We start from the raw sequence: 18,734 nt of genomic DNA on the forward strand, positions 1-18,734 counted from the left end.
GATTGACCATGAATGAATAAATATCTTGCAGCAAGTTACTCTTCAAAAGGAAAAATGAATCCCCAAGCAAAGCCATTGGATTGTGGACACAAACACGTAGCAATTTAATTTGTATGCAAACAACTATGTAAATATATATTATTAGCCCCTCTTTCAATTGAGATATTGATGATCATTTGACTTGTTCGAAAGCTCCCTCAAAGAATGACATTTCATCAAACCAATAAAGATCACTATCATAATCCATGATAAATTTTCACCTCAAATGAGGATAATTGAGCGATCAAGCCATAGTGAATGGATGTATTGAGAAAGGCAATGTCTGCTGGATCATTAAGATCATAATATTTTCTTCATATATGGAAGAGATTAACAGTTGATCAATAATTCCATGAATCATGTATTGGTTGAGTTATTTGGAAGTCCAAGGTATCATGTTTGCCAATATGTTTTGAGGTTTTAATTGTGTGGATATGGACCATTCTTCAAGATCTAAGGTGGATGATGAACTTGAGCCTATGGAGGTTGCATGATTGGCTACTCATGCTAAATTCGACATTGTTTTACATATAAGGTATAAATACTTTATAATGTAAATGGACGAATGATTTTAACTATGTTCATGCCATACATCCAATGTGCTCTTTTTAGAAGCACAGCAATAAAATACAATTGTTTGATTGGTTAAAAGAATATCTTTATTGGTTATGATATTTATAATCTAAAGAGTATATGCCTTTTGAGGCCTATTAGGAGTTGAATTACAACAAAATCTTTCTCATAGTTATCTTTAGGGATGGAGATGCAATGCATAATGCAAGATGAAATATGGGGTATTAGGACTTTCTTATCACAAGGTTTGTGACATGGCATAAATAGACTTCTTATGACAACATTGATTCTTCCTACAACATGATGACAATAAATGACAACTCATATGCTCACAAAAAAGTAGCAATGGAAACATATGATAATGTAATTGAGCTAAAGATATGCGTACTAAGGGTAATAGACATTCCTTATTATCACCCTGTTTTTGTTCATGATGGGTTAGAAGGAAGCCCATTATAATTCCATGTTACATAAAGAAATAGACACATCTTTCAATATATGTCCTTTGATTAGCTCCTCTAGCTTACTGCATGGGCATCTTATCCTCTCAATTGGTCAATGCTTAGGTTCTCCCATGTTTTAGGGTTCATGAAAAGGTGGATTTCCTTCATCTTATAGTTGCTTCAGTTTTTGAAAAATCATCACAAACACATTGAATAAAAAATTACACATTTCAAAAATACACACCAACTCTAAAATCACCAAACATAAAGAAAAAGGTTCAAATGCACACATTTGGCTAAATCTTTTTGATAGGTTTCAATCCTATTTAGCAAAAAAAAAGCAAACACAGAGAGAGAGAGAGAGAGAGAGAGAGAGAGAGAGAGAGAGAGAGAGAGAGAGAGAGAGAGAGAGAGATGATATCCTATAGAATGCTTCATAAATTGAAAGGAAAGGTAGGAAACTTTCCTTAAACCTTGCAAAACCAGGCCCACATAGACCATAGACATACAGAAAATCTCCATCCTCACACTCTCTTCTATATAGAAAAAATTTAGAAGCACAAGAGATATGAGATGCAAGAGTTGTGCCTTGCAAGAGAGATAAGAAGATACGTGCAAGTAGAAGATAAAGAAGAGAGAGGAGGTTGCAACCACCTCTCTCAACCACTTTTCCCCCAAATCACATGCCTCCTCATTCTCGCTTTTCTTTTTGTATTTCTTTGGAATATTTGTCTTACATGGTTTTTGATACCTTACAGAAAGGTTTGATTATTGAAAATAAAAGAACTTCTTAACCTTTCAAATTGGAAAAGTGACACACACATTCAAGGCCATAACTTTAAAATTGTTAGTTATGTCTTTTACAATAGTTGTCTTGAGATTTTGCAATGAAGTTACAAGGTTAAATGATCAAACTATATAAATTTTGGTAATAAAGATCATACTTGTGTGCCTAAATTTGCACAAATTTGAGGGTTATCAATTGAGCTTGCCATCTCAACACTCCCCCTCAAGCTCTACAGTATTTATGCAACTCCAAGCTTTGAAATTTTCAAAGCTTCTTTACACCCAAAGCCTTTGTGATAATGTCAGCTATCTGATCCTATGTGCTAACATATACCAAGTCAAAGCACATTCTCTGTTACAAAATGCTAATGCACCTCAATGTGTTTTCTCCTAGTATGGAACACTAGGTTTCTAGCTAACTATATGTTGCTCATGTTGTAGCACTCAATGTCAACTAGACTATCTTCCTACAAATCCAAATCACCCAATAACTTTTGTAGCCATGCCACCTCACATGTTGCCATAGTAATGCCTTTGTACTCAACCTCTATACTTGATAAAGAAATTGTAAGTTGCTTTTTGCTACTCCATGTAACTACTGCACTACCTAGGGAAAACATAAATCCAATGGTAGACTTCTATCAGATATACCCAACCCAATCTATATTTATGTATCCAAACACATATGTCATTACTTGCCTCATAAAAAAGTCCATAATGCAAAGTGGATTTCACATATCTCAATATGCATCTAATTGCATCCATTGAGGCTTTCTAGGCATCTGCATAAATTGATTGTCAAGGCCAACAACATAACGTAAGTCCTGGCCTTGTGATAGTCATGTAAATCAAACATTCTGCTATCCTCCTGAACATAGTAGGGTCTTCTATCTCATCCCCAACATCCACACTCAACTTCACATTTTACTCCAATAATGGTACTAAAAGAGGCTTAGATGCTATCATACCATACTTGGACAACATATCCAAGCCATATTGCCTTTGGGATAGCCATATACCATCATCACATCTGATCACCTCAATACCAAGAAGTACCTTAGCTCACCTAAATCCTTCATCTCAAACTTTGTCTTCAAAATATCATTGACTTCAGCAATCCCACTGTCACTCTCACCTATGATAATCAAGTCATCCACATAGATGATTATGATGACCAAACGTACATCTCCCTTTCTCACATAAAGTGAGTGATCAACATTAGAAAATTAAAAGACTATGTTGACAAGATACTCTCTGATTTTGTCAGACCATGCTCTAGGTGGTTGTTTCAGTCCATAGAGCACCTCCTTTAATCTACACACTTATGTTGGATGCTCTAAATCCTCATAACATGCTAGCTACTCCATATATACATCTTCTTGCAATTCACTATACAAGAAGGCATTCTTTACATCCATTTGTTACAAACTCCAACCTTTGGCTACTTCCCAAAGAAATCAAATATCTAGCTCTTATCATCCTAGCAACTGGACTAGATTATCTATGCCATACATTTAAGCATATCCTTTTGCAACTAGCCTGGCCTTATACCTACTAACAAAACCATTTACATTATGCTTAATTTTATAGACCCATTATAGCCAATAGCCTTCTTGCCCTTAGGCAATGGTACTAGATCCCAAGTCTTATCAGTCTCTAATGTAGCCATATTCTTATCCATATGCATCCCAATGAGCATGACCAACAACATCTTCAAAACAAGTGGGCTCAACATCCTCAACCACCTTTTACCATATAAGCATAATAACACTTGTAGATACATTTGAAGATATAGGGCTACTCCTTAGTCTCTCATACCAAGGGCTAACTATAGATGTGGTACCAGATGATGTTCTAGGTCCACTAAGGCTCTATGATTCTTGCTTTCTATCTACATATAACTATCGAGATCATCATTATCATTCAACGCATCACTACTAGACCTATACCGACTACCCATCTCATAAAAAATAACATTTCTACTTACTCTGAATCCCTTGTGATAGGGTCATAACATCAATACCCTTTCTACTTTAAAGAGTATTCAATACAAATACATTTTGTAGTCTTTTTATCAAGCTTCTTTCGCAACTCATCTAGCACACAAACATATGTAATACAACCAAACACAAGTGTGACACATCAAGCTTCTTGCATGTAAAATATTCTTATGGGGTAATTCCATGAATTGCACAACTGTGGGTGTTTTGTTCATAAGATAGATGGTAGTATGAATAACTTCAAACTAAAAATGTTTTGGCAATTTCTTTTCAGCCACCATCAATGCCCATGTAGCTTCTTCAATATGCTTATTTTTCCTTTATGCAACCCCATTTTCCTATGGGATATACCTACAAGTAAATTGTCTCTTTATCCCACGAGACCTCAAGAAGTCATTGAACTCATTAGACAAGTACTCCCTCCTCTATCTCACCTCAAGCACTTAACTTTCAAATTTGTTTCTATTTCAACAGAAGCCTTGAAAGTTTTGAAGTACTAAAATACATTGCTCTTTTTCTTCATGAAATACACCCATAACTTTCTTGAACAATCATCAATAAATGTGATAAAATATTTACTACCACCAAGAGATATGTTATGTGTAGGCCCCTGAACCTTTGTATGCACAACATCAAGTATATTCCTATACTAACATCTCTAGCATGCAAAAAAGATTGACTTGTCCACTAACCAAATTGACGTGCTTTACATACTTATGAAATTCTACAACTCTAAAAGCAAGTAACCCCCTGTAACACTTTGGGCTGCATTAATTTTGGTCTTTGCACATTTGCATGCCCAATATATTTGTGTCATATTTTAGTGTCTGAAACCACTCCTTTTCCTTTAGCATATATAGTTGAAATTCTAGCATCTAAACTGAACATGAGGTCAACTCTGCTTCCTTTTGCAATCAACCTACACTTATAATTAAAGTCTTCTATAAAAAATCATTTTGTATTAAATTGAGTCTACATCCCTTGGTCTACCATCTAGCCAATAGACACTAAGTTCTTGTGATGGATGGCACACATAATATACTTGACAGACTCTTTGTTTGACCATCATGCAAGGATAAGAAAACTTTTCGAATGTGTGAAATTGGGTGGCATGAATCATCACCCGTCTATACATAATCTAGATTTTATAAATATTGCACCTCTCCAAATCATTTAGCATGACTAGTCATATAATTAGATGCACATGAATCAGCATAATATACATGATCATGTGTCCCCTTTCTCTTGTAGTAGCATTTAATATATGTTGTATAACAAACAAACGCTCATTTTTGTATTCATTCTAGTGTGAAGACGATACATAGTTTCCTTCTTGCAATTTACCATTGTGGATATTATCTTTCTTAGAATAACATTGGGCTACAATATGATCTATTTTACCACAATAGTAACAACCAATTCTAGAATTGCTAGAATTGTTGTTCTGCCATCCACCTCTTCTATTAGAGCTCCCCCCACCTCCAAAGTTGCAATGACATCTTGAAACCTGCATTTTGCTAAACTATTGATTCGACCTGTTTTGCTGGTTATCACCAACATGTCTTATGCCATGGCCTCTTGAAGAGAATGTGCCACGCCCTCATCTCGAACTTGACTGAAATTCTTGGATCTATTCACCACTTATTTCAAATGATTCACCTTGCGTGAGTCTTTTCAATGATCATGAGAGAAACCAACTCATTAAAATTTGAAAATGACTTTCGTACATACATAGACATAACAAATGATTTCTAGGCCTTCTCATTATAAAGGCCACCCAAAGTAAAAGAAACCAAATTATCACCATCAGACATTGCATCAATAGTTGCTAAGACATCAACAATGCTTCTCACTTTCTAAACATACTCATTTACATACATCTTCCCTTTCTTCATAGTATTCAACTCTTGCTATATATCCTAGCATAATATTGTCAATGGCTACAAATAGCCAATACTTCATCTTTTTCTCTTTTGTATTCCATTCTTTCCATGCCTTTAATTCTTATGCAATTGTTGCAGGATTAGTTTGCTCTAGTTCATTTTCTTCACTTGAAACAAACTCGTAAAGGCATTTTTCAATAAGAAAGTATGTTACACAAAACTACCATCATGGATGTTTATCCTTCTCCAACTTCTCAATGATGGGGTTTCTCCTATTCTTTGCCATCATCATAAAATTGATACAAAACAACAAGCAAATTCTCAAAAATTGTCCAAGCTACATGTGAAGTTTTTGCATTTCTAATATGTTCTAGCATAATATTGTCAATGCAGCTAGCCAATACTTCATCTTTTTGTATTTTGTATTCCATTCTTTCCATGTCTTTAATTCTTCTTCAATCACAAGATTACTTTGCTCTAGTCCATTTTCCTCACTTGAAACAAACTCGTAAAGGTCTTTTCCAATAAGGAAGTACATCGCACGAAACTTTCATTATGGATACTTATTCTTATCTAACTTCTCAATTATGGGGTATCCACTATTCTCTACCATTATCATAAAATTGATACAAAATAACAAGCAAGCCTTCTACAATCTTTCACAACAATTGCATAACAACACACTAAGTAGCCTTTTCACTGATTGTTTAATAGTACATGTAATCTGCAACTTGTTAGTAGATAAATCTTTTGTTTGCTTCTAGAAAAACACCTAAAAAAAATAGATATTCAAAATTTTGTAATATGTGTATCCACTTTTAGTTGACACAATCAAAATCACAGTATACCTTGAAACTATTGTCTACACCCTTGCATGTCTAAAACGAGGCCCAAAGCAACCTCAATAATGGAAAAAGAATCAGGGTGGCATAAGCTTATCTATAGAATATACAATGCTTCACTCACACATCAAATCTCATAGCAATCTGACATTTTTGCTCTAACTTACTTCTGGTGCCTTTGCAGTATGCACTATTCAAGAGAAAGAGTGGAAGAATGGAATAGATTCTTGCCCGTCACTTGCTTAATCGATTCCTCACTTCTTTTCTTTTACTTTAGCCTTAAAAATGAACCTCTCTCAATGGTGCTACTCTGATACCATGTCACAAATCACGTGGTGGGGAGACTTACTTAAGCTGCTACACCAAACACATATCATACGCATAAGAGGAATCTCACTCTAGAACACAAGAAGAAATATGGATGCCAAAACGACTTCTTATTGGTTTCTTCTTCTTCTTTCACACACAATACATGTACACAAAGTATAGATAATATACAATATAAAGAAAAGTGGCCTACTAAGTCAAATGGTGCATAACAGAGATATACAAATTGATTGGCACTATAACTATGCTAGTTGTAGGTAGATACAACAAACCAAATATAAAAAGTGATAAGTCAATGGCCATGTGAGGATCATAATGACTATCGATGTGCTAATTATAGATGTATGGGCCCACCTAACCAAGCAGTTCATCACCAATGTCCACACATGTTGTGCTTACCATCTCAATAGTAAGCAACGTATATTACAGGAGATGCATTTTTCTCCTTTGGCAAAGTATACTAGATTGTTTAAGACATTTGATAAAATCCATAAATACTTTTATTGAAAAGAAATTTGAAAATATGTGAAACATTATGTGATAAAGTGCTTAGCATGCTAATACAATAAGAATTCCAATTTATTGCATAGTGGTCTACTTCAACCATTGCCCATTCCACATGATAAATGGACTAAGATAAGCATGGACTTTATTACAAAACTTCCTTCCACTAAGTAGGGTTCGAATAGTATTTTTGTTGTGGTTGATCATCTTACCAAATTAGCTCACTCCATCCCTACTAAAGTCCAATATTCAACCAAACAAGTGGCAGATCAGTTCATGGAAGAAATATTCAAACTTCATGGGTTACCTATGAAGATTGTCCCTAACAAGGATACACAATTAATGGGGAAGTTTTGAAAAATCCTCTTCACTTCCATGGAAACCAAGTTAAATCTAAGCATGGTCTATCATCAACAAACAGATGGAGAAAGGAAGGGTCCATAAATGACTACAAGTCTGTTTGAGACACTTCTACCATGATACACAAAATGTGGGGGATCATTAGATTCATCTTGCAGAGTTTTGTTATAGTAGTACATATAACATGAGCATAGGCATGGAACCATTCGATGCATTATATGGTTACAGGGTTATAAGTATCTTTAGCATTGTTTCAAGATGAAGTAAATCCTCTTGCTAGTTAGAAAAGATAGAGGCCTTAATGAAGCAATGCAACGAAAATTATAGAAAGGCACAAGAGACTATGAAATCTTATGTAGATGATAAATGAAGGAATATGGATTTTGACAAAGAAAAATGAGTATTCTTGAAGGCATGTAAGTCTCTTAATGCATCTCTTACGAAAGGACATAATAAGCTTGCTCATTGCTATTATGGTCCATATTAGATCACAAGAAAAGTTAGAGATCTTACTTACCAACTTGATTTGCCTTCAACCACATGCATTCACAATATCTTTCATGTCTCCCAAATCAAGAAGTATATTGGCCTTGACATTCAAGTTCTTGAAGAACTACCTCTCCTTGATGTAGATGGGTTGATCATTTATAAGCCTGAAGGAATTGTTGGCAAGAGAGAGAAGGTTCTAAGGAACCATATTGTCATGGAATATCTTGTTAAGTAAAAGGTTTTGCCCATGGAAGAGTCTTCTTAGCAACATGCTTCATAATTAGATTGATTTCCATGGCTTCTTCAAGAAGATACTTAGTTCGTTGAGCAATGGACAGCTTGTTGTATTAATTTTTTTTATTGAAAACAATTGACCTATCGATACCAAGTTTGACTTTTGATGATATGAATGGAGACCTTGTAAAGTGTACTTCATTTTTATACCTCATACTAACCAATCCAACATTTCTATCCAAAGTTAAGGGCCATTTTCTAAAGCTACCTTGTCCACTAGAATAACATTCTAGATTTCCACTGTTTTGCACCTTTGATTACGCTTCTACAAGGCTATTTCAGCATTGGACTCTCACTTTTTCATTTCTACCATCCATTTACCATCTCAGTCTTCAAAGTTTTGAGGATAAAGCTTTTGGGTAGGGATAGATTGTAATTAAAAAAAATTATACCATAGTTTAGTTAATTAGCTCATTTTAGGCTAGGAGTATAAAATGCAAGAGGGTGCCAATGTGACATCTTTTGCACATTTGTAAACTTCTCCATTCTTAGAGCTTGAGGGTTTTATACATTCCCACTAGCATTGAGGATGGATACTCAATGTCCACCATTACAAGATGTGAATTTCTTGTAGCATTCTCTCATCTTGATTCTCATTGTACCTTGATTTAATTTAATTATGGCTAGCTTGTACTATAGTTTAATACATAGTTCCAGCTATGGCATAGCTATGGCTAGTTGTTTCACATGTGTTTTCTTGATTTCTTGGTTATTTTAATTCAAGATAGGAAAAGTTCATTTCATAAAGATATCCCCATTATGGTTATATTAGAAGCAAAATGTAGTACTAAACTTATTTTTTCCTATTCTAAATTTTCTTTGATTGATAACCCACAATGGATAGTTGGTTCCATCTAACTTGTCCTCAATGGCCAACATGCAAAATAAATCATTGCTGCCAGCCATGGCCATTGATTGTACTTAGTGCAAAAGTTTCCCATAGAGAGGAAAACGCTCACAAAACCAACATATGCTATGTATCACAATATAAATGAGACTATAAGGGCTCTCACCCTCCATGATTGACTACTAGCAAAAATTCTACACAAAAGGACAAATATCTCATGTAGTAGTATTGAAAATAGTGCACACATAGACCAAAATGAACCCTAATATAAATTCTAACAATGCTTATCCCTTATGGATTATCCCACAATATTTGTCAACCTGTTAGTGCTTGTCAAATCTCCTCTCAATTTGAGAATACACACAACTTGAAGAAGAAGAAGAAGCTTCAAAGAGCTCAACACAAAGTGTATTGAGAGGTATCGATAGAGAAGATTTTATTAGACAATGTATACCTTAAAATGTGTGTGTGTGTGTGTGTGTGTGTGAGTGTGTGTCTCAAGCATGTTCACACACATCACTACTGAAATATGACAACATTTATAGATTGAAGAGAAAATAGATGATAGAAGTCCCACTATAAGAATAAAATCAATATATGAATATGCCTCAACCTATATGATTAGAGAACTGAGGCCAATAAATTAAGACCATATTTTTCCATTAGAAATTACAAGTTTATAGAAATATCAATGTGTTAGAAAAGTAAGGCCAAGAAATTCAGACCATATTTTGTCATTAGAAATTGCAAGCTCATAACAACATCAATGTGTTATCCTATCCGTTAGCAATATGTAACAAAGTATATGTAACTACATTCAACACTATATTTGCAAATATCAAATATCAAAAGCTACGAAATGTGTGCATGTGTGCACAAGCATGTATATGTGTGTGTGCATATGCATGTGCATTTGTATGCATGTGTGTGCCATGCACACATGTTTGTGTGTTTTGTAAGAGGACAATGACTTTGTTATAGAAACTTAAATAGATACCTCCTCTTAGTAAAACTAGCAAACTCAAGGTCAAAAGCAAAATTTCCACAATTTCATGGCTCTTTTCTATGAGCAATGTCATCCATTAAGGTTTATATGCACATCTTTTCTCAATCTTGGATACATGTACATTCTAGTGACCTTGTGTTTTTGAAAAACCCACTAAAAATATGGTGGAAGTCTAATTCTAGTATACATTTTCATAGCAAATTTCGGAACAAATGCTATTGCTTTGGAGGTGTATGATATGACTACAATTAATGAGGGTAGCATTGTATTGCCCTTACCTCATTTTGTGTTTAAGATGTTTACATGCTATAGGCACAATCTCTCATCTCCTTTGAAATTGACTTGCAATCATTAGACCATTCTTTGGTAGACTTTTTCAGCAGCAACATGTCTGATTTCCTTCAAAAGAGATTTGACAAACCCTTTTATTTATTTGGCAAATTTTCATGTCAACTACCTTAGTCCAAAATTTTTAATTGGGTATATTTGGGCTTTGTGAATGAGTTGGATATAAAGGAATGGTGCATTTTTGGGGGAAGCTCAATGATTTCATTCTTTTAAGTCCAAATGTAGGCACTTGTTGCAACATTTAATTGATTTAAAATTATGACAAGTTGTAAAAGGTGGATTCAACATAATATTAAAATATGTGCACTAGATATAAGTTACACTCAACTTTTTTGATTAAGAGAATACACTCACATCATCAAATGGCACATTTTTAAAGAAAATTGTTGCCACTATCTTAAGATTTGACCCTTGGCTAATGGTAATTTCATTGAAGAATTTGGTGTTTTTGACATCTTTTGCATCCACAGTAGTTATAAAAAACCCCAAACAAGCTTTGAATCACATAGATCGAACATAAAAGTGTAGAAACACCAAATCAATTGTGAGAATGGGATTGTGCCATTTCGTGCATATTTGCATGTTTTTGTTCACTCTAGATGCAATGGTAATATCGAAAATACCTAAATACCATCAAAGGAATATGGAGACTCAACCATCCTAAAAAACCTTTAGCTTTGAAGTACTTCATTCTATCCTTTGACGACATAAGCCATATTGCAATAAAGTAAATTTGCAGAATTTTTGAAAGTGTTATTTGCATTGAATGTAGACTTGAATGTTTTGGAGAAACATGTCCTCATTAAATATGCAATTGAAAATTGTTTGAAAGTATTGAATTAATCAAGCTATTTTTCAACATTGCTTCCTCATTCGTTATGCTCTATTTTCTCATTGCTCTAAAATGACCTTTGAATGGCCTTCAAAATATTGTTGTGACTAAGGTTGGTTACAACACTTGTATCTCTATCATATCATGCATGTTGAAATCCAATTTGATACATGTTCAGTTGGTGGACACTTCTAGGTAGGGGAGACCAGTAATGTATTTGTGCCCAACCCAAAACATGACCCGAAGTTGGTTACTTAAAATGATTCGAAGTAAACAATATTTGATCCGCTAGGACATACTATTTCTAAAACCACTAGGACATACTAGTTTTTGTGTTGGAGCATTTGTGTCTAAATTCTACATTAGACTAGATTGCAGGTAGGGCAATGTGTAGTCATAATAAACAATTGTTACACACACTCACACATGCACACATCATACACGTATGCATGTGTGTGTGTGCGCGCGTGCACGTGTGTGTGCACGAGTGCACACATGTGTCTCCCAATCTTTGTTTGCTCTTTTAGTGACTCTGACTGATGGGCATTGTAGATGCCATTCCAAGGCTTGATCTCCTGGTTGCTTTGGTGCTCCTTTTAGATTCTTGACAATACGTTCAAACATTGATGATGGACTGCCTAGCTAGATGGGCCCACACGTCTACACTTAGCATGTCAATGGTCATTACAATCCTCACATGGCCACTAATTGTATCACTTATTATATCTGGCTTGTTGCACCTATCTACAACTAGGCATAATTATAATGCCAATCGATTAGTATAGTCAGTTATGCACTATTTGACTTAGTAGGCCACTTTTCTTTATGTTTTCTCTTATCTATACTTTGTGTACATTTTATTGTGCAAAAGAAGAAGAAGAAATTAGAAAGAAAATGTTTTGGTCTCCATCTCTCTTGTTGTGTTTTTCAGTGAGCTTCCTCTTGTGTGTATGATGTGTATTTGGTAAGCAACTCAAGCAAGTCTCCTACCACATGATTCGTGACACTTAAATGATGTTTGAGGAGTCAAGTACACTTTCCCTTTGAACCAAAGAAGTACACTTTACTACTTGAAATTGCAAAATTTAGATGCATTGTCTTATTGTAATTTCTTCATTATATTGCCTGTGTCTCATCCAATAAATATTTCTCATGAATATTCTATATCCAATCTTTCTATAGGGTAGAAATAGTAGAAATAGAACATGCCCACATCCTAGATAATGCATTTGCCACTACATTATCTTTGACTATCATATGGGAAATCTCAAAGTCATAGCCCTATAGCCTAGCTCACAACCTTCTTTGTTTAGAAGAAAGATTAGGCTATGAAAGAAAATACTTCAACACCTTAGTGGTCACTCTTAACTTTGAAATGATTGCCATAAATATAGTGATGCCACTTCTTAATAGCATGAAGTATAGCTAACAGTTCTTGCTCATAGATGTGGAGTTTTCTCTCTTTATCATCCAGTTTCTTTCTTTCATAAGCAATAACACTATGATCTTGTCATAAAATAGCCTAATACGATGACCACTAGCATTAATAATATGGTTAACTCCTTGGAAAAGTCAGTGCACACTAAATTAGGTGCTGAAATAAGAAGACTTTTTAGCTCATTAAAGCTCTTCATGGCTATAACATCCCTAAAGAAAGCTTCTTTCTTCAATGCAGTATTGAGAGGAACTGCTATACAGGCATAGATCTTGATAAATCTTCGATAGATAGAGGATAGTCTTAGAAATCTTTGCAATGAAGTAGAATCCTTGATGCATTGTACCTTCTTTGGATCCACCATAATCCCTTTCTCACCAACTATGTGATCCATATATTCTACCTCATTGGTTATAAAAGTATACTTTCCTTTCTTTGCAAAAATCTTATGTTTTCTGAATGTGAGGAGGACTTCTGACACATGTTATAAATGATCCTCTCTATTCCTATTATATATGAGGATATTATCAAAGAATACTAGGACTGATCTATACAAGAATGGTTATAAGATTTTATTCATGAGAGGCTTGAAAGTACCAGATGCATTGGAAAGCCCAAATGGCATAACAAGAAGTGATAAAAACCCCTTTTTGTCTTAAAAGCCAACTTGTACTCATCACCTTCCTTCATCTTGATTTGGTGGTATCTTGACCTCAAGTCAATCTTGGTGAATACCTTTGCATCCTTGAGTTTATCCAACAAATTATCAATGTGGGGGATTCGATATCATTTCTTAGTTGCTCTTGTTAAGGTCTCTCTAATCAATGCACATCCTATAAGAACCATCTTTTTTTTAAACAAGCAATACCAGAAAGTAAAAGGTGACTGACTAGGCTAAATAAACCCCATTTCTAGTAAGACTTTAATCTATTTCTCCACTTTTTCTCTTTCATACTTTGACCACTTGTAAGGTGGTTTGTTGATAGGTTTAGTGTCAGTAGGTGCTAATTCAATGGGATGGTTTGCTTCTTGCTTAGGAGGTAATGAGTGTAGGAGGCTAAAATATATCCTTAAAATCTTTCAAAAGTTTGCATAGATATAGATCATGCTCATTGGGTAAAGAAGATTTTTCATTTTCATTCACCTTCAAAAGGATGAGTGTGAAAATGCAAGACATAACATTGATTTCCTTTTTCATCTTGTTGTTGTTGTTGTTGATTATTATTATTTCCACTTGTTTCCTCTCTATGCCATTGAGTGTTACTTGCTGACTATTCTGAGAAAACTCCATAAACATATGAACGAGATCTAAAGAATATTTGCTAATATTTTTGAGCCAATCATAGGTAACAATGATGTCAATGGGACCCATATCTAAGACAATCAAGTCCGTCACATAATGGTACAAGATTGAGATAACTCAATGGGAGTTTGTAGGGTATCTCCTTGCTCAACTCTTGAGCTCCATTTGCAACTTGTATCTTCGGTTGAGAGTTGATTTCTTGAGGCAATAACTTCAACTTATGTAATGATTTCTCGTATTAGTAAGAATATAAGCAACCTTAGAATAGATAGTGTCTTTGAGCCAAAGTGTGTTCTCTTCATTGCAACCCATCCAAACATCTTAGGATATGAAACATAACATGGGTGAACATGCAATAGTCGAAGAATAATCCATTTGTAATCCACGAGGATCAAATGAACCACACACGGATCAAATGGAAACCTGTTAATTGGCTCTAAATCCTCTGGAGTGTCTTGATCATCATGGTCATGTGTCTCATCACAAGTAGGAATAGCCTCTACTTGTAATAGACTTTCCTCATGTGTCTCATCTTCATCTAAATCTTCCGTGATTATCATGTTAAAATTGGCATTATTTCCTTTGTATTTTTGTTTATGTTTGGGTGACTATTTCTCACCACACTTGAAACATAATTCTTTTAGCTTATCATTAAAAAAGAGCTTGATGTTGATATTATATAGGTGATTGTTTAGTTTTACCATTAGCTCTCTTGTAATCCCCTTTTGATTTAATATAATACCTAAATTTCTTGCCTTGTTTAGAAGTATATGTTGTAGGATAAGTGAATCCTGCTGAAAGTATTTGAAACCCTATTTTCTTGTCTATGACCCTCTCTTTGTTTATTGAAGTGGTGTCCAATTCTTATTGGATGATTTGATTGATAAGTCACTCTTGTTTTGTGACTATAGCATTCAACATATTGTACAGTTACATGGACATTTGTAGGCTTTGCTATCCCAACCTCTACTGAAAGGTTTGGATTAATACAAAAAATGTAATTGTTTAATTTTGTTGAGTCAGAAATATCCTCAATGTACATGTAAATATTTAAAAACCGGCTGGAATACTTTCTAGCTATAGAGCCTCTTTGCATAAGATCGTACCATTTTCTTTCTAGTCTCTCTTTTTCAATTGGAGCTATGAATACTTGAGTCATGGCTATTTTAAAGTTTTTCCAAGTTTGAATATTTTGTTCACTTTTTCTTATATATCTCCACCATGTGTGTATAACCCTCTAACTGTAAGACTATATAATATTTATTTTCTTTGTCATTATGTGGGAAGAGGTTAAAGTATATTTCCAACTTGTTGGTCCATTCTTCTAATTCTATTGGTAAGGGGTTATCTTCTTTGAACTGAGACATGCTAATATTTTCCTTATATTCTTTGTTATAGTGATAATGCTATCCATTATTATTGGGTAGACCAATTGACTTTTGTTTATGAGAGTTATTGCTAAATTTTTGTTATCCAACCATGATTATTGTTTAAAAAAATGCAATTCATTTTTCTTGTTGTCAAATGAATGATGACCAAGTGAAATATTCTTGTGTGGCTTATGATTTTGGCTGGGTTGTTCATGTGGCATTATGTCATTAAGATCTTCATCATGTTGAAATATGCCATCTATCTTGGTTCCTCACATGAATGTGTTGATCTTGACTATTCCTTGCATTCGTTACTTAACTATTTGGGGGATAAAACTTTTTTTAGAAGGAATCACACCCATGTGTGTCATCATCTCTATCAACATGCTGAAAATGATCATGTTGTCCATGATTCTTTAAAAGATTGTAAATGAATCTTCCTCTATTCAATGGATTGGAGGGGAATTAAAGGGCCACCATGCTCATAAGTTAAATGTACAAATGATTGGTTGCTTTAGACTTTGCGTTATCATTTGGAAGTGGCATACTGTTGACATTGGAAGGTTGATTACTTTTGTTTACCGCAGCACATAGGAATGAAAAATGGAGCAGAAGTGCGGGAAAAATGGAAGAAGGAGACAACCAAGAAAGCACATGACAAAGGAAGAAAAAGGTGTCCTGGATGGAGCTTAGACTCTGAAAATCTGAATGACGGCGTCGCCTCGAGAAAAGAAAAGAGTAAAAGCGCGCCATTAAATATGAAGGCGCTCTCGAATCCTTGTAAAAAGAGCGCCAGGCTCACTCCTGTGCAAATTGTATGCATTAGTGGGAACGGGATAAGTTAGAATGGTGGGAAATAGGAAAAGAGGGCCTAGGCTAATGGCCGGCCATGTAAAAAGTGGGGATGACCGCCCAAAAAGTAGGGCATGTATATAAAGTTCAAAAGTGAATGAGAAATTCATTCTTGGGTGTGGCTAAAGCTTCTTCTTCCTCTTCCCTTGCTTCTTACCTTCTTGCTTGTGCTTGAGTGAGGGATTGAGGGAGTGTGAGGAAGTGAGTGTGTGAGAGTGAGGGATCGTGGAGAAGAAGCTCCCCATCTTCTCTCTTCATCTTTCCTTCCCTTCTTTTCTTCTCTTTTCTCGTGCGGCTATGGAGGATAGAGCTTGACAGAGAGGGCTTGAGGTTGCTTGAACTTTCCACAATGATCGTGGAGTTACCGGAGTGAGAGAGAGAGGAGGGAACTCGATTGAGCATCAAGGTAAGCTCACTACACTCGCAAGGTAGGCATTGCGCGTCAGCTATATGAGAGGTAGCCATGGCCGCTCGGCTTGAAACGCTTGATCAATAAGCGGTCCGTAGGTCTCGGGGTAGAGCTTTGTATCTCCCCTACATTTTGGTTCCATTGCCGGGACCGACGGAATCGAGCCTTGAGCACCACGCGCATTAGATCGAGCATGGCAGTAGGGTTCGCAGCCTGAACCGGTGCTTGAGATAGTTAGGAGGATTAGGAGGTTTTAATCCCTGGAGCAAGTAAGTATTTTGATTTGCTGCTGTATGTTAGAGTAGGACCATCTGTATTTATTTTTGTTTCTGATTTCTGTTACAATAGGTTAAGGGTAGGATAGGAAAAAGAAGGGAACATAAGGGTCTGCTGAGAGAGGGAGAGAGCTACGGGAGATCATGAAGTACTGACCGAGAGCCCAAGAGAGAGCGAGAGAGGGAGAGAGCTATGGGAGCTACGGGAGATCATGACGTTTCTCTCTGTTGCTTGCATTGATTTGGAAAGTGCAGCACGATTTGATAGAGAAGGCATTGACCTAAAGGTGCCGTGCGCAACTTGCGGGCCGTCGGCCTAGTCTGTCTGATTCCTAGAATCGGACCGCCCGATTTCGAGAGTCAGACCGTCCGATTCCCATAATCGGACCAGTTGAAAATCAGACTCCTATAATCAGACCAGCCCACCAAGTTGGGCCATATGTCGGAGTCCCAGACTTGAGCCACTCGACCCATTGCGGTGGTCGGACCATCCCCGTCCGACTAAGGGAAGCCGGACCAGAGTAAGACTGGACCGGCCCGTCCAATTCCCAGAATCAGACCAGAGCACTAGAGCTTGAATAGAAGGTGGTTCACCTAGGCCACAGACCTGGGTACCCTCGTTACGTCTCTAACCCCCCAGGGAACCCAATTTAATCTTGGAAGCTGGAGACCAGACAAGGTGACCGAAGATTCACCCCGAATAGCTAGACACCGATGTAATTGGACGTGACATTCGGTGACCAGCCAACCAACTAACCAACCCTGAAGCATGATAGGGAATGCAGCAAGGTCTTTTTGTAAGACTTTAGATTGGCCAGGACCTGCACCAAAAGCCACATTAGGTCACAACCGTAGGTAGTGGGGTGGAACCTGCATCAGGCATTTAGTGCATCCTCACCTCACCTTCTGATTTCATCACCTAGGGTGCACTACCAGGAAGGGAAAAACTTGCTTCACACTGAGCACTAGAAAGCACGAAGCACAAGTTGTGGATAAGATTAACGACGGTTTTAGTAACAAGGAGCTTAACAAGAACCATAATAATATCAAGGAACCCACTACTAGGAGAGGATCCCAAAGCATAGTGGGCTACTAGGGAACTCCATCTGTAGGGCCCTAAGAGGACACGAAGATTCGGAGGACCATAACATAGAGAATTTGACGTTGCCAGAGCTACTCAAGTTGATCGACGACCTAGTGAAATGGGAAGTGGAACCAATGTCAGGATCCCAAGGTGGACCCCAGGAGAGGACCGACTGGACTTGGGAGAGTTCCCAGTCATGGTGCAGGAGTTCGTCAACGAGTATGACTTGCTGGCCAGGACGGTAGTTCAGGGTAGGCCAGTAGAGGAAGTAGTAGCGACCCTAGAAGAGGAACAAAAGGCAATCAGAAGGGTGCTAGAGAGCACGATTGCCTATATCCATGAGCAAAAGACTTTGAAACTCCAATAAGACGTGGATATGTACGAGGCCCGGTGCATGCTAGCCCTGGCTGGAGCAGCACAAGGTAGGACCAAA

Source organism: Lygodium microphyllum, chromosome 1 (assembly GCF_053477565.2).
Source record: "Lygodium microphyllum isolate KBCC chromosome 1, Lygodium_microphyllum_v1.1.10, whole genome shotgun sequence".
NCBI classification, from domain to species: Eukaryota; Viridiplantae; Streptophyta; class Polypodiopsida; order Schizaeales; family Lygodiaceae; genus Lygodium; species Lygodium microphyllum.